Below are 18089 nucleotides of genomic sequence, written 5' to 3' on the forward strand. Positions count from 1 at the left end.
AAGAGGCGCTTTGTGCATTTTGAAACTGAAACCAAACATGGTGAGGAGGGCAGACTGTGTCCTTCTGTCCAATGTACGCAAAGAGTTCTACAGGAAGTCCCTCCTTCCCGAAAGGATTTGCCGAGTGAAATCCCAGACTGACATCTGAAGCAATTCGTTGCTGCTCATGTCAATATGGCTTTTGCCAGGTTGAGCCGACAGCAGCGACCCGTTAAAATCCCGGGTCGATTGCAGGGTCGAACTGCTGATTAAAGACAAAACATCTAAACATTCTGTCAGAGCCACCATGCCAAAAGGACGAAGCATTTTGGGGACACTGATCATTAGTTTGAGAAAGAAATGTAGTTTTTCCTCCTGAGTGAACTGTTCTGAAGAGATGTGATCTCTGACAGGTGAACCGTGGCTCTGCTGACCCGTCCAGGTTGTTTCTGACAAGAGAACCAAGAGCTGAGAACCTCTGGTCTGTTTGGAGAAATGAGCCAAAACTGTTGAGAAGGATCTTTGCATTTTGGAGGCTCTGACTGTTTATGGGAAAGAAATGAAGCTTGAAACATGAAAGAATAGTTTTAGGAGGGAAAAGAGCTTCAGCAAGTGAACTATGCTGTTGCTGAACTGTAAGAACGTTTTGCCAAATGATCTGAGATGTTTTGAAAATGTAATTTCTGTTTCAAAAAATGAGTCAAACCAGTGGAGAAAAACTGCAGTGAAATGTTGTTGAACAGTTACTGAGACCAAAAGGCTGAAGCAGTGAACATGAAGCCAGCTTTGAATAGGCCACGCCCCTTGGACCAGTCAGCTGTCTCTGTGGTGCATTGGGCTGTTACAGTAACTGAGAGGTTGGTGGTTCAAGTCCACCCAGGGATGGTGGTCTTCTTTAATTGAAACAATCAGTTTTTAACAATCATTTACCTTTAATGAAGATGAAGTTTACCAACAACAAAGAGAGCTGCTCTGCTGTGAAACCCCTTCAGTTATCCAATGTGTGTGTGTGTGTGTGTGTGTGTGTGGGGGGGGGGGGGGGCCTTTAAATCAGGCATTTATATTGTTGTGATTTTCACCATTATTATTTATTTTAGTTTATTATGTACTTTCACTTCTTCACCTCATCTGACTTATTTTACTTTAACATTTTATCATATTTTCCATGTTAAAGTTTTTAGTTGTTAACTCCAGTGTTTCCCGAGGGGGGGTCCTTCGCACGAGGAGTTTGTTCCAGTTAACTGTGTGTGAGTCCTCCCATCCTGGCTGGCTGGGGGCTCCACACCTTGGTGTGGGGGGCCGTGTTCAATATTTCAGACAAAAACTTTTCATATGTGTGGTGGAAATCCATCGAAACAAAACCGCACCTGCAATCAGGGTCGTGTGTGCGCGTGCGCACGCACCACACACACACACACACACACACACACACACACACACACACCACACACACACACACACACACACATAAAAACAGACACACTCCTAGTTTGTTTTATACAAAAGATAGACATGGCACTGAGCATCATGGGAAACACCACCATGACACGGGGTGCTGGGATGGTTTAAAATGTCTGTCTTACCATCCAAATACAATATAAATGGAAAAGATGGAGAACTTTGGTCCCACTTCTAGATCTTCTCATGAGGAGAACATGAGCAGCAGATCCTGTAGAACCACGGTTCACTGGTAAAGTGTGTCTGTAAAGAACAACATGGAGCCAGCTGGATGTTAGATAGAGAGATAAACCCTCCAGCTGTTTGTTTTCCCTCCTTTCAGAATGTAATAGCTCACTTTACATTATTGCACACACAGCTGCTTAGTAGTGGCCAAAACACATTACATGATTGGTTTTAGTCCTGCTGACTGTTTGAAACAGTCTTGAATGTAATTTGGAAACAGATCGCTGTCTGATCAGTTTTATGGTGAAAACATGTCATTCCTCATGTGCTGCGGGAGCGAGGCGCTCCTCCACCAGGCTCCTCACCATTTTTCACAAATTCAAACAATAATAACGTTCAATCTTCTTGTGAAAAGTGATCCCAGAGTCCTGCTTTCAGTAGTTCCCTGATCAGCCCAACAATATGCTGCCAGTGCCGTGGCACCTTGACTTCTCTGGAGCTTCATCACAGACATGAGGACCATTCCAAGATGGCCGCCGTATTCCCTGCACCCAGCAGCCATGTGGCGTCTCCTGTTTATGTCTGTGGTTACAACTGACCGTGTTACAACTGTCCCCAGTCTCCCTACTGGAATGAAAAGAATGTTCACGGCTCTACGTCACTGAAAAACGGCTCTCCAGAGAGTCAACTTGAGAAAACCAACACTGACCAGAGCTGAGTTTAACTCTACACACATGTTGAGTCCACTCTTTAGTTAAATCAACACTGGTGAATTTGCAGAGCAGGAAGTTACCATGCTTCAATTTCAACTACTAATTTAAAATCAACCTGAACTGATTGTTTGGACTGATGAATGTTTTATGTTTGTCCTGAAAACTGCCTTGAAATGCAAACAACAGAAATTTGAACTTGCAATCCAAAGTTTGACAATTCACGATTAACTGTAGAAATTTGTGATTAAAAAAATAAAAAAAAAAAGTATGAAAATAAATCAAGTAGGCGCAGTAGCTCAGTTCAACCAGGGAAGCAGGAAGTGAAGCACTGAGTCAGTTCAGACTCTGACTGACAGCCTGAGAGGGAAGCAGGTGAGTGCTGCTGCAACTCTTATCTTTCAATGTCACTGTGTGTGTGTGTGTGTGTGTGTGTGTGTGTGTGTGTGTGTGTGTGTGTGTGTGTCCTGTAGATACTCCGATGTGAGGACCAGAATTACTTTTTAACCAACAGAGTGAGGACAGTTTTGCCGGTCCTCACTTTTCCACAGACCTTTTTGACCTTTTTGAGGGTTCAGACTTGATTTTTGGGTTCGGGTTACAATTAGGTTTAGGTCAGGTTATGTCAGTGAGTGTCCTCACAACGGTAGAAGTACAAATATGTGTGTGGTGTGTGTGTGTGTGTGTGTGTGTGTGTGTGTGTGTGTGTGTGTGTGTGTCTGCAGGCCAGCAGACAGCTTTGCCTGGGCCCGGGACAAGATGATGTGAGATGGGCCCAGTCGGAACTGCGGGGTGGGGGTGGGAGGTGGGGGCGGGGACGGTGGGTGGGTAAGGGGGGGGGGGTAGCGGAACAGCAGTGCGGAGCAGCACCTGCATGCTGCGTTGAGCGCCAGGGCTGGGGTACTGGATGGGCCCCCCACCTTTACTTCTGGCCCCCCCCAACCGTGGACCCGGGACAACAGACCCGTTTGTCCCCCCCTGTCGGGGGCCTGTGTGTGTGTGTGTGTGTGTGTGTGTGTGGTGTGTGTGTCTGTGTGTGTGTGTGTGCGTTCTTGTATTTCTATCCTTGTCGGGGCCAAATGTCCCCACAAGGATAGCAAAACGTGGAACGACGTGCCTTGTGGGACCTTTTTCCGGTCCTAAGTAGGAGAAACAGTGTTTTCTTGACCATGTTGTTGTTGCTGAAAAAAGTAAAAGTGCAAAAACATTTCTTTAGGGTTAGGCTTTGTTGTGGTGTGGGTTAGGGTTAGGGTAAGGGTCAGGGTTAGGGGCTAGACATGAATGGGAGTCAATGGACGGTCCCCACAAGGATAGAAATACAAGACTGTGTGTGTGTGTGTGTGTGAGGTAGAGATCGAGTTTCCCTTCAGAAGTTTTTCAAATGAAAACAGCTTTGGTAGAGGTGTGGTTTCTGTTCACACAGCAGCGGCGCTCAGAGGAAAAGAAATGGAACTTTTTGAAAACAGTGACTTCGTCTCCATGGTAACGGGCATAAAGAAGACTTCCTGGAATGATTCCTTGTTGACAGCAGAGACGCAGCTGCTGGTCATGAGCAGCACTCTTATCAGTGTTTCCTGCAGGAAAAAGTTTGGCCACGGGGGGGCGTGTACGGGGGTGGGGGAGAGCAGACCGTCAGAGTGGGTTTGGGGGGTGGAGAACACAGAGGACACTGACGACTGTTAGCGGATCCAACCATGTTTTCAACCTGCTAACAATCGGCTTTTAGACTCCTTTCCCACTGCCTGCTGACCCGGGTCTCACCTCCTGCTGGCGAGCCACGTCACTGCGTTTTCCCATGCTGATGGTGTCCCACGTTGATGACATCATCAGCACGATGGAGCACAGCGAAAGTAAACAATGCAGCGGAACACCGTCCCCGTTGCCTGGAGACAAATCTCCTCTTCCCCACCGATCAAGAGAAGCTCTCTGGTCTCGCTATCCTGCCAATGCTGGCTCATCTCACACTGTGTCCAGAAACAACAACTAGCGCGCTAAAGTAGCCGCGCTGCGTCAACGTCATCATGTAAGTTCCCGGATGTATCCCTCCCACTCAAAGTCGATAGCGAACCTTGCCGGCAAGCTGAATTCTCGTGGTATTTGTTCACACACACCACGAGAATCCATCTTTCACCCCTCGTGCTCATGCGCTCGGGCTCAGATTTTTTTCCTGCGGTCCAATCAGGCGTCGTTTAGGGCGGGACATGAAGCTTTGATGAAAGCAGGAAGCGACAGACTGCTAATAATATTAGCATGACTAGCGAAAAGAATGGATGTCCTGACAGCGATTAAATCTGTTTAGGATGAATCCTCTACTGCGTCTTTGAAAAACGAACAGCAAGAGGCGCTTTGTGCATTTTTGAAACTGAAACCAAACATGGTGAGCGGGCAGACTGTGTCCTTACGTCTAATGAACGCAAAGAGTTCTACAGGAAGTGACTCCTTCACCGAACGGATTTGCAGAGTGAAATCCCAGATTGACATCTGAAGCAATTCGTTGCTGCTCATGTCAAGATGGCTTTTGCCAGGTGAGCCGACAGCAGCGACCCGTTAAAATCCCGGGTCGATTGCAGGGTCGAACTGCTGATTAAACCCTCTCACACTGTCATGAGGAGGAGATTATTAGCAGGTTAAACAGGTTTTTTGGCCAGTGTGAAAGAGGCTGTGGAGTCTCTGTGAAGAAGACAGTGCTGGTACACAGAGCGCAACGCTTTTTTTTTTCTCCCTCTCCGTTGTCCGGAGAGGGAGAGGGGCCGGACTGAAAAGGTCTGGTGGAAACCCTGCTCATGTCTCCACGAGTCCTGGTCCTTCACTCTCTGGTAGTTCTGGTCCTGTGTGTGTGTGTGTGTGTTGGGTGTGTGTGTGTGTGTGTGTGTGTGTGTGTGTGTGGTGTGTGTGTGTGTGTGTGTGTGTGTTCAGGGCTGTCCAGTCAGAGTGAAGCTGTCTCTGTCTCCTGGTGTTAATCAGCTCATGTGTGTCCATGAAGAGAGAAGAAGTCCTCGGTGTGTCGCTGCTGTTGGCTGCAGATCTGAGATCTGTCTGAAAGGTTCTGTTAGACATGATGCTGCTGCTTTCTCTCTCAGTGACTGAAGATGAGTGGTGTGGATGAAGAGGAGGACGGAGCAGAGTGTGTGGACAGGTGAGAGACGCCAGCTGCTCCTGCAGAGTCCACAGCAACAGCAAGGAGGAGACGAGATGCAGCGCTGCTGTTTCTGTCTGCTCTCAGTGAGCTGCACTCATTCTGAGCTTCAGTCAGAACCTCCTGACCTGTCAGTGACCAACACACCCTGCTGGGAGGGTCTGACCTTTGACCTCTGTCATGGTCCGTCTCTCTACAACTGTGTTGATGATGAAATGTGTGCGTGTGTGTGTGTGTGTGTGTGTGTGTATTCAGACTCACAGCAGAGTCTTCAGGATCCAGCAGCTTGTCTCTGAAGAGTGACTGCTCCAGACATAGTCCACCAAACTTCAGTGCTGAACCTGGACCTTCAGACACAAAGTAAGAAACTCTTTTCTTTTCTTTTCATCACTTCCAGTGTGTCTTGGTTGTGTTTTGGCTAAAATCTGTTCATTACACTTTTGACCAACTAAGATTCAGACTAAAGGCTCGTCCATGCTTCACATGTACGCGTTTCTGCGTCCACTTTGGAGCCTCCGTGCACCACCGATGAGCACGCGCTTTCTCCCATGCTACATTTTGAGCTCAGCTGTGCGCTTCTCATGCAGGCGGTGATCCACGCAGCCTCGAGAAGCATTTCCGGCACTACAGACTGTTCATCTGCTCCTTTATTACGGATTATTTCGAGAAAATTAAGCACATACATTGCCAGTACATTATCTTTAAGTATTAAAGTTTATTTAGCTTTTTTTTTTCTGTTTCTGAATCGCGGGGCGGCGCCGGAGCGATTAGTTACTTTTTCACTTCTGTCTGCAGACCTTCTCCTCCCTCCAGACAGTCTCTCTCTTTCCACGAGTTTTTCACTCTTTCCGTGTCTTTAAGTGGAGCCATCAGGCTGGAGCTCCGTCTACTTTCACTTTTACCGTCATGTTTTGTTTGCTATGGCGCTCTGGCGCAGGCGCACACTTCCGCGACCTGCGCGCAGTGCGCAACGCGGTCTCAAATTCTGGCTGCTGCGGGACGTCCGCGGATCGGTCCGCGCGGACCCTAGCGGACAGGAATTCATGACGATTTTTACGTCACGCAGACCAACGCGCACCCACGCGGACATGTGAAGCATGGACGAGCCTTGTGACCGTTCTAACTACCAGTGATGCTCAATGTTCAGGAGTTTTAGCCAATCAGAGCGAGGTGGGCGGGCCTTAAGTGTTTCACACTTTGGACAAAGCATCTGATTGGTTTCTAGCCGTGCGCTGATCACTTCAGTGTCTTCTCTCAGCGGCGAGAGTGGAGCGGCCTCAGCTGAGTTCGCTGAATTCTCACCACGTGACCGCTCGCCGCTTCCTGGCCGCTGGAAAACCATATATTTTCTCCGTAAAACGGCTGCCCTCGCCGCGCTACTCGCTGACGGTGTGAACGTCGCGCAAGTCGACGGGCGCGGACTCTTTCGCTGGAAACGCTCGCCGCCAGCCGCCCCCCGCCACTCAAGATGAGCGACAATTGCGTCATTACATTGTCTTTGTATGTAATCTCTTTGCACGAAAATTCGCGTCGCGCGGTGGAAACATATGGAGCTTGTTTGAGCTCCGTGGAGAACGGAGGCAGACCGCCAGATCAGAGCGCAGCCCGGGGAGGCGCTCAGAAACAGGTCAGAAGTGTCTGAGCTCTGTGGAGAACCGAGTCAGGCGGAGAGTTTGGAGTTCAGTCCTGACAGTCCTGGACTGAGGTTGTTATGGCTTGGGGAAAAAAAAAAACAAAAAAAAAAACCTCCCTATCATCTCATTGGTTCCTCTTATCGACAGGTCGGTTAACTTCCCAAAAATGTTGGAAAACAAAACAATAACAAAAAGTTGTTTCAGTTCAGTTTCAGTTTATTTTTATTTTTGAAAAGGGACAGTGTGCATGTAAACAAAAAAAGGGAAAGATGCCTGTACCAGGTTGTAGCATACTTTTGATTTGATTTATTAATTTCATTCATTGAAAAAACAAAAGGTGAATGCAACATACTTGCATCTACATACTTCAGCACAGATGAATGAAAAGGTACAGAAAGAAGCAAAAGCTTATAATATCTGCCCCTTATCAATTCAGAATCCTTTACACTTCCCGTGTGCGCACATACTGCTACTTTCCGCCTGCTGTCCCTTCGGCAGGTTGATGTATTAAAATAAACAGATAAAACAAATGAAATGAACAATGAGACGTCAGTTTCTAACAGTAAAAACATAGTGACAGTAAAAAGATAGTGACAGTGAGGCCGGTGAAATTAAAATGGATAGCTTTAAGAGTAGACAGAGCAGAGTTGTCTGCAAACACAGGCGCATGCGTGTGCACACACACGTGCCCTGAGAGTATAAAGTACCCCCCACACACCCATACAATATTCATAAAATACCCCCCCTCCCCATCCCACCCTTACCTAACCATGTGTGCAAACTTGAGTTGATAGGATCCATTTCTTTACCAAACGGAGAAGGACTTAAGGTTTGTGAGGCTGTTATTTCAGTTTGGAGGTTATTCCACTGATCTGTGGCTACACAAGAGAAAGATGATTTAGCAAATGTAGTTTTTTGTCGTGGGATACAACATTCTCCCCTTGACACTGATCTAGTGGTCCGTGCTGATGTCTCAGAGCACAGAGAAATAAATTGTTTCAGTGGTGGAGATGCGTCATTATGTCTGATCTTAAAAAGCAGGCAGAGATGAGATGCATGATTATATTCTAAAGACTCAACATGTTATATTTCTGAAGCACTGAGCAGTGGTGGTGTGAACGCTTTTTCTTATCGTGAATTTTTATGGCGCTTTTATAAAATGAATATAGTGGTTTTAGAATTGTTTTACAGGCTTGTTGGGGAAGACTTTGTATCAGTACTGGAGCGGGTCTGGTGGTGGATGGGAAGATGAAGACCTGGCAGTGCTGTCAACAAGATGTAAAGGATAAGTTCAGTTTAAACAGTTTTTCACGTTGTTTTCGAATGAAGTAGAACAATATTCTCACCCCGAATGCTTTTCTGATCCGAACAGTGCTTCGGGAGAAATTTAGATCCAAGTGGAGCTGCAGACATCCGTATACTGTTAGCCAATGGGGCATGTGGGCGCCAGCTCCCAAAACGGCTTTAATCGTCCAAAAACTCATTAGTTTCACCAATATTCCTCCTGGTCCGCTCACGCCACTCATCCACCACAGCCCGGTGTCGCCAGATACATGCTGTTGTGGTTTTACAGATCTCTGAAGTGAATACGGTGATTTGGATGTAAACCAAAGTACATTCACCAAGAGACACAGTAGGTGGTGCTATGCACCAAAGTTGTTGGTCGCCACCTGCTTATATGAGTATATTGTTCGACTTCGTTCTATAAACAACGCGAACACTGTTTAAACCGAAGTTATCCTTTAATATTTCCAGATGGATGCGTTGCGCTGTGAGGTTTTTTTTGGGTGTTGCCCCGAGTTGAAATGTGATTCATGGCTCACACCTGGAGTAGCCCCCCCCACCCCCCCCCCCCCCCCCCCCACCCGCTCCCCAAAAGTTTTCAGGCATGTGATCTTTTCCTGCTTCAAGCCCTGCACATACGTTGTAAGTACATTATCATTAAGTATTGAAGTTTATTTAGCCTTTTTTTCTGTTTCTGAATCGAGGGGGCGGCGCCCGAGCGATTAAATACTTTCATTTCTGTCAGCAGACCTTCTCATCCCTCCAGACAGAGTTTGCTCTCGCTGTCTCTGAGTTTTTCACTTTCACGGTGTCTTTGAGTGGAGCCATGAGGCTGGAGCTCCGTCTACCGTCACTTTTACCACCATGTTTTATCTGCTGTGGCGCTCTGGCGCGTGTGTATACCAGCGCGACCTGCGTGCAACACGGTCACAAAATCTGGCTGCTGCACGGATGTCCGCGGATTGGTTCGCGCGGACCCGAGCGGACAGGAATTCATGACAATTATTACGTCACACAGACCAACGCGCAACACACACCCCCACGTGGACATGTGAAGCATGGCCGGGCCTTAACTGAGTGTGGAGCCTGCTTTTACCAAATGGATAACCAACTACTTGACAGAGAGCCCTCTGTCGGGGGTTACCTTTATTAATTAGTATGAAGTTACTAGAGCGGGCTACTCAACCCGCGGCCCGCGGGCCGCATGCGGCCCGCATGCTGTAACGGTGCGGCCCACGGCTGATTGTAAGCAGTGAAAAAAAAAAATCTACTTTTAATGAGGAAAAAACGTTTCTGATATGCGGACACCAGAGGGCAGTGTGTTTGACCTGCTGACAGCAGGCAGATAAGTGTTGCAACTGCGGGGCTGTACCAGCTGGGGGCGGTAATGCGCCAACAGGCTGTTTGCTCACCGCTGAAAACAAAAGACTCGAAGAAGACCGATCGCAGTGGAGTTCATGGCTGCCGCCAGTAAAATTAAACTAAAGTTATGCGATGAACACAGGAAATTTCAACCGTCATGGGAGGAAGAATTTGTTTTCTGGAAGTAATAACAAGCCAGTGTGCCTTCTTTGCCAAAAACCGTCCATTCCTAAACGAGCGAATCTTCAGCGTCGCCACGACAGCTGTCACGGATTTAATTTATTACAGTAGGACTGCACCACTCAACCTGTGACAACACTGCCACTGTTCTGTCACTGAGACACTTCCGAAAGTTTTGTTTTTCTTATTATAAATCCTACGTGTATTGGACTTTGCTAAGAAATGTGATACATCGTCCTGATTCCAAGTGAGTGTAATAGTTTTAGCTTTGACCTCTTCTGTCAGGGCTGCCTGTTGGGCACAGTTCTGTGAGTAATGCACACCTGTGTTTTTTTCTGTCATTTGGTTACATTGTTCTCCAAAAAGTAGGTCACCTGTTTGTATGCTTTACAATGATTGGTTTTTTTGCCACCGGTGATCTTTTTTGTGATGCACAAGATTTAATTTTTACTTCATTTTTGCAGGAGTAGGCCAATTATTTTTATAAAGAATCCCTTAATTTATTTACCTTTTTGTGGAAAAAGACCTGCTTTTTTGTTGTAGTTAAGTGAATTTCTCAAACGCATTGCTTGAAAAATATTTTAAAAACTTAAAAAAAATACTTATGTTTTGTTACAAAAAATGCTAATATGTGTAGTAAGTATTCATATTTTGTGAATAAAGCCTCATTTTTTAATTTGATATCCGACTTTTTTAAATGTCATGCCATTTCACCTTTTTGCTTTTTATTGGAAATGCAGAAAACAGCCACAATAGATCTATAAGGCTTAGTGTAATGTATTTTCAACAAAGTCTTATTTTAGTTTTACAAAAGACTAATGTAGTCGTCTTTCTATTGTAATGCATTTAAAATTTCATTATTGAATATTACTTACATTATTTAAATGTCTTTTACATAATTCAGTCATATAAATGAGCAAACTTAGGTCGCGGCCCACACAAACAGAGATGTTTCTCTATGTGGCCCACGAGCAGTGGTAAGTTGAGTAGCCTGTACTAGAGTATGGATTACTGAAAGTAGTTGATCACTCAGTAATTTTATTCAATTATTTTTGATTAAATTGTCATTTACTAATGAATAATTACAGATAGGGGTGTGACAAGATCTGGTGAGATTAAATCAAGACCATATTTCTCGTTTAAATTAAAATCTGTCTCATGGGATCAAGGCAGAAGCCGATCAGAGTGAGCTCACACCGAACACAGCAGACAGCTTGTTAATGTGGACAACAGACTCGTTTTTCTGGCAAATTCCAGTCCGAGCAGAGAGGAAAACGGCCCAAATGTGGTCAAAATACAGTTTATAAGTCCAAAATTATTCATATTCCAGGCAAATTTAGGCTCAAATTTACTTTCATTCAACAAAAAAGTTTTTTTTCTTTATTCGATTTACCAGAAATTATTCTGGTATTTTCCAAAAGTTAATAAGATTATGGACAAGAAGCACCATTGTGAAAAAAAAAAATTCTCAGCTTTTATTTACATTTGAATAAATAGTGTCACCTCCAGCATCATTCATATCCTTCTCAATAATCAATAGAATATCTTCATTAGCTTTACAGTGATCAGCCTCTTCCTATAATCACTGAGCAGCTTGTTTCATGTCTCCACTGGGTTTTTAACCATTCGTTTCAGCAATAAGCTCCAATTCTTTTATTTTAAACAGTCCCCATTTAGTCCTCACAGCCTGTCCCGCTGAAGAGACACCTGTCTCCAGGAACACTACTAAGTGGATTTCAGGGTGTCCTCTTCAGACCTGAGCACAAATGCACCTGTATGGTTTTGTTCAATAAAAGTCTGTTTTTCCAGTCGTACTTTGTCATTTTAGTTTTCTCAAAGTAAAGAGGAAATCTCTCGTCTCATGATCTTGACACGGAATAATCATCTCGTCTCGTTTCGTGAGCCGAGTGTCTCGTCACATCGCTGCTAAAGACCAAACTCCAGTCTCAAAAAGAGGAGAATCATTTAAACAGGTTGTTAATCTTTACAATGAAGAGCCGTTTAAATTAGTATTGAAGCTTGAGAATGGCACTAAGCTGCTGTGTGTGTGTGTGTGTGTGTGTGTGTGTGTGTGTGTGTGTGTGTGTGTGTGTGCATGTGTGTGTGTATTCAGACTCACAGAGTCTTCAGGATCCAGCAGGTCTCTGAGAGTGACCGTCCAAAGGTGAACCACCAGACTTCAGTGCTGAACCTGGACCTTCAGACTCAAAGTAAGAAACTCTTTTCTTTTCTTTTCATCACTTCCAGTGTGTCTTGGTTGTGTTTTGGCTGAAATCTGTTCATTACACTTTTGGAACGTTGACAGATTTGAATCCAGTAAGATGGAGACTTTCTGATGTTTAATCTCAAACTGGGAAAAGTGAGAGAGTGGACTGACCACAGCTCCAGATCCATTTAAAGGAACATTTCCTGAGTGAAAGGGCTCAGAAACCTGATGAGGCCTCGGGTCAGTACTAGTCCAGCCAGCTGAACAGAGACCTGGTGGAGGGTTTTTCTGTGAACACACAGCAGAGCGGCCGTATAATGAAACTTCACCTCATCAGAGATAAACAGGTTTTTATTCTGGTCTAAACGTACGGCCCTGCAGGTGTCAGGGTGCAGAAAACTTTATTAAGGTGAGGGAAGGCGAGGGAACGCCTTCTATAGTGTGCGCACGGTTATTAAAGCGCATTAAAGGTGGCATTGCACCCCCAGCGTTGGACCCCCTGGTGTGAGGTCTTCCACCTGAGACGCCATATTCCCGTTGTTTGTGAGAGTTTGACTGGACACATGTGTTCACCCTGAAGTCTCAACCTGTGTCCTGCCATGGGGCCTCAGTATGATCTCAAACCACATGATTCCCATCATGCATCATCTGTCCATCAAAACATGAGACTCATGTTTCACCATGAGTTCCCATCACCACAGTGTGTCAGACTGGAGAATTCAGTCTGAGACTGAGGTGACAGTACTGGAGCCTCCAGGGAGCTGTGGTACCACACAGCGGACTTTCCCTGTCAGTCGTCATCACGCTCCATCAAGAAATCCTCTGACGATGCGGCTGTGGTGGTTTGTGTGAAGGGAGGGGGGGGGGGGGGGTGGGGGGGTACAGGAAGGTCCTCTGGGACTTCAGGCACTGGAGCAGGTTCTATGGACTGTTGCTGAACACGGCTCGAATAAAGGAGAAGATGGTGGAGTTTGGCAGGTGGAGGCACAACATGGACCAGTCCAGACTGATGGAGAGTGTATGGAGGTGGTCTCTACCTGGAAATATCTGGATCCACCTGGATCACAGACTGGACTGGTCAGTCCTGATGCAGCAGATAAAAAGGGTCGGTGCAGACTGGACTTTCTCAGAAGACTGAGATCTGTTGATGTCTGCAACAAGATGCTGTCCTTTTACTCCCATCACTGGAGTCCTGTGCTGGATGTTCTAGCTGAGGTTTGCTGGAGAAACTGATCAAGGTTAAAGGTCAAAGAGGGGAACCGGTTGAACAAGCTGGTCTGGAGGTGTGTGTCAGTGATGGGGGGTCTGGTGGTGAACTGCAAACCGAACAGAATGAGGAGAATGAAGTCCATCCTCATGAACAGCAACAAAACTCTTTCTCTCACCAGAGTCAGTCACACATCCACAAGTTTAATCCCTCCTTCATGAATACAAGTAGAAATTCTCACATCCAAAACTTTGATCACTGTTTCAAATGGGTCCAGGAGGAAGATACTAGTTTATATACAAGGTGTTAAACATGTTTTATACAGCATTTATACATGTTGATTTTTGTGTACATGCAAATGATTAGAGCAGTTTATGTGTGATTTCAGAGGAGTGTGTGAGAGTTAAAATGAATTCAGTCCAAAACAGAACCTGATTAGTTCCTTTGATTTCCTCCAAACCAGAGTGAGAGATGTTGAGCTCCCTTTCAGATCAGCTCCAGGATTGTGAAGCAGTGTGAGTTGAAGCTGGATCTTTGTGTTGTGTTGCTCAGAGTAAATGTTGCTTGGTGTCCACAGAAAGAGGAAGAGGACTGATGTGTGTGAGGAGCAGCCAGAAAGATCCAGAAGCGCCGCTGCACTAAGTAAGAGTGGACATGTGTCTGCTGAGGGACTGGTCTGTCTTCACTGGACTGGTGTTGTGTTGTAGAGACATGAAAGCTTGTTGTTTGTGTGCAGTGTGATTGTTGTTGTTGTCTGTGAGCAGGTGTGGGTCTGCAGCAGCTTCTAGAAGAACATAAGAAGAGTGTGAGGAGGAGATGTGAACGTGTGACTGAAGGAAGTGATGAAGCAGGAGGAGGAAGCCTCCTCAACAGGATCTACACTGAGCTCCACATCACAGAGGGACTCAGTGAGGAGCTTCAGAGGGAACCTGAGCTGAAGCAGCTGGAGACAGCTTCCAGGAAGGAGAGCCTCCATCACACTGCCATCAGGGTTCAGGACATCTTCAAAGCCTGGGCCCAGCAGCACACACACATCCGAGTGGTTGTGACCAGCGGCGTGGCCGGCAGCGGAAAAACCTTCTCGGTGACAAGTTCAGTCTGGACTGGGCGAGGGCCTGGAGAACCAGGATGTCAGTGTGCTGGTGGTGCTCTCCTTCAGGGAGCTGAACCTGCTGGGAGAGCGGCCGTACAGTCTCCTCTCGCTGCTGTCTGTTTTCCATCCCACGCTCCAGAAGCTGACGGCAGAGGAGCTGGCCGTCTGCAAGCTGCTCTTCATCTTGGACGGCCTGGATGAAAGCAGACTTTCTCTGGACTTCGGCGGCGGCCGGCGGCTGCTGGACGTCTCCCGGCAGTCTTCGGTGGGCGAGCTGCTCACTAACCTCATCCGGGGGGATCTGCTGCCCTCGGCTCGGTCTGGATCACTTCCCGACCGGCGGCGGTCCATCAGATCCCTCCAACATGTGTGGACAGACTGACAGAAGTGCGAGGCTTCACTGACGCCCAGAAGGAGGAGTACTTCAGAAGGAGGCTGAGTGATGAGGAGCTGAGCAGCAGAATCATCTCCCACATCCAGACCTCCAGGAGCCTCCACATCATGTGTGGAATCCCAGTCTTCTGCTGGATCACTGCTACAGTTCTGGAGCACATGTTGAGCAGCGAGCAGAGAGGAGAGCTGCCCCAGACCCTGACTGACATGTACTCCCACTTTGTGCTGCTTCAGACACACAGGAAGAAGCTCAAGTACCATGAAGGACCTGAGACGGGTCCACAGGAGCTGACGGAGGCTGACAGGGAGCTTCTTCTGAAGCTGGGCAGGATGGCCTTGGAACATCTGGACAAAGGAAACATCCTGTTCTACCAAGAAGACCTGGAGCAGTGTGGTCTGGATGTGACTGAGGCCTCGCCTACTCTGGAATCTGTACTCAGATCTTCAAGAGAGAGTCTGTGATCTTCCAGAAGCCGTCTACAGCTTCGTCCATCTGACTGTTCAGGAGTTTCTGGCTGCAGTCTTCATGTTCCACTGTTCACCAGCAGGAAGACAGACGAGCTGAAGACCTTCATTGGAGAGCAGCAGGGAATATGATTTTAATTCTTATGATGATGCTTTCTCTCTGGACAGCTTCCTGGAGGCCGTCCTACAGAAATCCCTCAGCAGTCAGAACGGCCACCTGGACCTGTTTGTCCGCTTCCTTCATGGCCTCTCTCTGGAATCCAACCAGAGACTCTTAGAAGGTCTGCTGGGTCCAACAGAGATCAGTCCACGAACCATCCAAGGAGTCATCAAGAACCTGAAGAAGATCAGCAGTTATCAAGTGTCTCCTGACAGAAGCATCAACATCTTCCACTGTCTGACGGAGATGAAGGACCTCTCAGTCCATCAGGACATCCAAGAGTTCCTGAAGTCAGAGAACAGATCAGAGAAGGAACTCTCTGAGATCCACTGCTCAGCTCTGGCCTACATGCTGCAGATGTCAGACCAGGTCCTGGAGGAGTTGAACCTGAAGAAGTACAAGACATCAGATGAGGGACGACGGAGACTGATCCCAGCTGTGAAGAACTGCAGGAAGGCTGAGTGAGTCCACATGTCCTCATGATCATGTCTCAGTGATGTTTGTAGAAAGTAGTTCCTGTAGTTCCTCTGTGGAGATGATCCTCAATGATCTGTCCTGAAGAACCATCAGTCCACTGTCTGATCCGCTGCCTCAGACTATGACGATTATTATTCAGCTGTTAACTACGGTGGCCCTGAGGTGCAAAACACAACGGCAAATCAGAAAACACAACACAAAAAGAGAAACACAACAGCAAAAGAGAAAACAAAACGTAAAAAGAGAAAACAAAACGCAAAAAGAAAAACACAACGCCAAATCAGAAAACACAACGCCAAATCAGAAACACAACACAAAAAGAGAAAACACACAGCAAAAGAGAAAACACAACACAAAAGAGAAAACACAACGGCAAATCAGAAAACGGAAATCGGTGCATCAGTCTTCTTCTTCTAATGACTTCCGGCAGGCTGGTCGCTTGTTTAGCGCAATGCTGCCCCTTCAGGTTAAGTAGTGGGTGACATCAGTCGTCGCTGATTGGACGAAAGAACTGGTCTGTCCTTTGAACCGGAAAGAGTCACAATTCGCCACTAATCCAATGCTTCTGATCCTTAAGATGCAGTAAAAAAACGCCTGTTTTTTTAATAAAATGCCGTAAAAAACGTGCGTTTTAAACCAGCAAGACGCGCGATTTTTACGGCGTTTTATAAGATGTTAATAAGCTCTGCCCTCTGAAAAACAGCCAATAAGTTTAATTTTCTGAAGCCAATCAGCAGAGAGCACAGCGACGCCAAAACAATGGATCCAAGACACTTGCCAGCTCCTCTGCTAGAGGAAATGACTGAAATTCAGAGGATTAGAATATCGATTGCACGAATATAATCACCGTGGCTGAAAACGCTGTGCTGAAACGTGTGGGTAGTACAAAAAAGCAAAAACAAAACAAAACAAACACACCCTTGATCATCACATTTTCAGAATTTCCTAAGTCCATATCTGTACATGTTTCTATATATTATAGCTCCAGTTATATTTTAATAGTATTAGTGTTATATTGTAGATCTGTTGTATATCCAGTTCAATGTTTTCTTTTTGCTTTCGATTACTTATTCTTTATTTGCCAATGTCCTCATGTATTTGCACCCGTAGATAAATACAGTCTATGTCCAGGGCTACTCAACTTACCACTGCTCGGGGCCACAATAGAGAAACATCTCTGTTTGTGTGGGCCGCGACCTAAGTTTGCTCATTTATATGACTGAATTATGTAAAAGACATTTAAATAATGTAAGTAATATTCAATAATGCAATTTTAAATGTCATTACAATAGAAAGACGACTACATTAGTCTTTTGTAAACTAAAATAAGACTTTGTTGAAATACATTACACTAAGCTTATAGATCTATTTGTGGCTGTTTTCCTGCATTTCCAATAAAAAGCAAAAAGGTGAAATGGCATGACATTTAAAAAAAGTCGGATATCAAATTAAAAAATGAGGCTTTATTCACAAAATATGAATATACTTACTACACATATTAGCAGTTTTTGTAACAAAACATAAGTATTTTTTTTAAGTTTTTAAAATATTTTTCAAGCAATGCGTTTGAGAAATTCACTTAACTACAACAAAAAAGCAGGTCTTTTTCCACAAAAAGGTAAATAATTAAGGGATTCTTTATAAAAATAATTGGCCTACTCCTGCAAAAAATGAAGTAAAAATTAAATCTTGTGCATCACAAAAAAGATCACCGGTGGCAACAAACCAATCATTGAAAGCATACAAACAGGTGACCTACTTTTTGGAGAACAATGTAACCAAATGACAGAAGAAAAACACAGGTGTGCATTACTCACAGGAACTGTGCCCAACAGGCAGCCCTGACAGAAGAGGTCAAGCTAAAACTATTACACTCACTTGGAATCAGGACGATGTATCACATTTCTTAGCAAAGTCCAATACACGTAGGATTTATAATAAGAAAAACAAAACTTTCGGAAGTGTCTCAGTGACAGAACAGTGGCAGTGTTGTCACAGGTTGAGTGGTGCAGGTCCTACTGTAATAAATTAAATCCGTGACAGCTGTCGTGGCGACGCTGAAGATCGCTCGTTTAGGAATGGAACGGTTTTGGCAAAGAAGGCACACTGGCTTGTTATTTACTTCCAGAAAAACAATTCTTCCTCCCATGACGGTTGAAATTTCCTGTGTTCATCGCATA

The 18089-nt window shown here is 45.6% G+C and overlaps 1 protein-coding gene and 1 long non-coding RNA gene across 2 annotated transcripts in view; both read left to right on the top strand.

The window, feature by feature from the left end:
• LOC115384139 (NACHT, LRR and PYD domains-containing protein 3-like) overlaps window positions 1-18089 on the top strand; it is a gene marked incomplete at its 5' end in the record, with an annotated part of 256996 nt that overhangs the window by 151369 nt on the left and 87538 nt on the right. The gene's annotated exons all lie outside the window — the stretch shown is intronic.
• LOC115384154 (uncharacterized) overlaps window positions 1-18089 on the top strand; it is a 176263-nt gene that overhangs the window by 85048 nt on the left and 73126 nt on the right. The window lies entirely within an intron of this gene.

This window comes from Salarias fasciatus (assembly GCF_902148845.1).
Source record: "Salarias fasciatus chromosome 23 unlocalized genomic scaffold, fSalaFa1.1 super_scaffold_20, whole genome shotgun sequence".
NCBI lineage: Eukaryota > Metazoa > Chordata > Actinopteri > Blenniiformes > Blenniidae > Salarias > Salarias fasciatus.